We start from the raw sequence: 3059 nt of genomic DNA, 5'->3' as shown, positions 1-3059 counted from the left end.
GTATAAATAAGGTTTTTAGCCATAAGGGTTCTCTACGCGAGATTGAGAGAATTTAGCCAAACCTTAAAGAATTTTAGACTTTTCACCTACAAAGTGTTTTCATTCTTTTTCTAGTTAATGATATTTTCTTTGATTTTTATTATGAGTATGCGTAACTAATCAATTTTTCTAGGGCAAAGCCGTGAGCCTTAGCATGAATATGTAATTTTTATTTAATTGCTTATGATAGATTGCATGCATACTTTGAATTATTAATCATCGTGATTAAAATTATCTAATTGTCTTAATGCCTGATCACCGTTAGGATCTTTAGAAAAGTAATTTGATGCAATTTTGGTCGGAAGGTTCCCTTAAATTGATGTTGGCTTCTTGTGGTTAATAATTGTAATTTCACTTAGGATGAACACCACATCTTAAGGGTTGCATGGCTTTTCAAAGGGTTTTCATAAAGCATAATGAGTCTCTCATGTTCAAATTTGACCCAAATGTCTGGACGGATTGCATGTTAGATATACGTTCTATGTTGAAGGCTCCAGGTAGATATATATTAGAAAAACCTAACCTTCAAAGTGACATGTGTAGATCATAAGTAATTGGTAAAAATGCATAGGATTGCTAGGTGATGGTGGAACCCTAGTGCTTTTATAAATTGGTATTTAAAAAAAAATCTTTTCTTTTGTCGTATTATTTTTGGGAGAATTTACTATTAAATTTTAATTAAAAACGTTTTTAATATTATTCAAGTTCAAAAACTCTTCTTTGAATTTTTAATCTTATGTAGTTAATTAGGAATTGTTTTTAGATAAATTATCCAAATAGTCCTTGTGGATAACGACCTTGCATGAGCATCTATACTACAATAATCTTGTATTCTTGCAATTATTTTGTGTGATTTTACCCCTATTTGCGTAGACGGTAAAAATCCTATCAAGAAATTGACGCCATTGCCGAGGATTGTTTCAAATAATTTGTGTTAATCATATTCTTAGTTAATTATTTGTATATATATCTTTTTATTTACTTGTTGATTTTGTTTTTATTTTTGTAGGCTTATTAAGTTTGAGAGCAATTGAATGATGGAGCCACCAGGAGGTTTGCCGCTATGGGTTTCTTTAGCAGAAAAAGGATTTTATGGATTTAAATCTATAGTTTGTGCCCTTTGCTGTTTGAAGACCCATGATCTTTTGGAGTGCCCGAAAGAGAATATTTTCCTGAGTTTGTCCAAAAACATATCAATATGAGAATCGACTCCAAAAGGCATTGGAACAATCCCTATTCAGAGTTCTACACTACAAGTTTGAAAAAGCGTCTTGAGCAATAGTTTAAGCAACCTAAGAGCAACTCTACCAGGACCATTAGCCCAATGGACCCGCGACTTCCCCATCATAATAGCCCAGGTGCAACCTTCAGCCCATATAGGCATGTGGGCTAAGGGGTCCCGAGCGAGAGGCTCGGCACGAATTGGTGGCCCGAGAGCCTTAGGGTTGTGTAATGTGTGGCTGACGTCAGGGTGACTGGGCTCGACTTTGTTCGTTTTCCTTTGTCAGAATCTAGAAAAAGAATAGGATGCATACAGGGAATTAAGCCTTTGAATTAAACCACAAGAATTGCAACACAACAAGATTTAAAGCACAAAAACACAAGATAGTGATAGAAACATCACTTGGGTTTGAGATTGAGAGCTCAAGCTCTTGGCTTCAATGGTAGGACCTCGCACCATGCACCAATGCCGCATGCAAGGTCATGGTTGGGTTTTTTGAGTTCTAGGGATTCCAAAAATATTATTTTTTAGCTTGATTTGTTGAAGTTTTTAAGTGAAGTGAGGAAGAGAGCTCACGAGAGTGAGTTGGAAAAGAATGAGAGAAAGAAAGAAAAAGGAAGAGAGAGATAAAAAGAAAAGAGAGAGAGAGAGAGAAAGAGGAAGAACCGGTCAAATAAGGGGAAAAGGGAAAGGATGATGAGGATGTATGGATTGGGTAAGGAAAACATACTAATATTTTATTGCCTATTGCTATGATTATTCAATTTAAAGATGGAGATGCAAAAGACAGTTACTGTTCACTACGTGAATTCAATAGTGAGTTGCCCTAAAGGACCTTTGCAACGCTGGTGTTGCTCTAATGTGCCACAAGAGCTCTCAGTGGAAGACGAACTTTCTATATTGTTGGAATCAACTGAATTGTACATTGAAAGAACCCATCAAGGATTTCAAATTCAAGCATTATACTGTGGGTATAGCTATGATGATTAAGAAGAGGTTGTCTCAAAAGCTAAGGAGCAAATTTCCAGCCATTGACATTCAAGGGAGAAAGCAACACATCGTGATCCTATAATCCCACCAGAATCTGCGACGCCCCAGGTGCATGTGTCGTCAAAAGTTTTCCAACAAAGACTCCAGGAAAGCATGGGAATATGTGTTGGAGAAGGGTGTTCACACAAATTCAGAATCTGGATAATTAAATGATCAGCTTTTGGACACAGTCAAGAATTTGGATACAGGGCAGACGACTACTAATACAATTTTCGTTGCTGAATTGGGCATTCTAGTAGTACAGCCCATCAAATTGAAAGGCATATGAGAAGAAGATCTGTGGCAACCAAATTCCTCATAAACAAATTTAGCCATTGCAAAGGTTAAGGGTGTTAAATACAAGGTTCATATCCGTTCATTAGAGACCAAAGCCTTGCTGGAAAGGATCCCATATGACTTCAAAGAATCACTCACATAGAAGGGCAAATATGAACGTTTCAACAACTAAATTTAAATGCACAGTTCAAGTTAATTCTAATCTATTATTGCCCTATGATGCTGTTAAGGAGTGGTTGAGTTTGATGGATCAAGTGACATGATTGCCAATTTCTTTTCAATCCGCCTAGCTATAGGCATTAAGTAAAACCCTAATAGGGAGGCAACCCAATTTTTCTAACCCAATTTTTAGAAAATTGAAAAACCAAAAAAAAAGGCAATTGTTAATTCTTTTTATTTTTATTTTTATTTTTTTACTTATGTAATTATCTTTTTTTTTTTACTTGTAATTGCAGGTTAAATTCGGAACTAA

The sequence above is a fragment of the Malus sylvestris genome, chromosome 4 (genome assembly GCF_916048215.2).
Source record: "Malus sylvestris chromosome 4, drMalSylv7.2, whole genome shotgun sequence".
Taxonomy (NCBI): domain Eukaryota; kingdom Viridiplantae; phylum Streptophyta; class Magnoliopsida; order Rosales; family Rosaceae; genus Malus; species Malus sylvestris.
The sequence above is the reverse complement of the archived record's forward strand: the minus strand, read 5'-3'. Positions refer to the sequence as shown.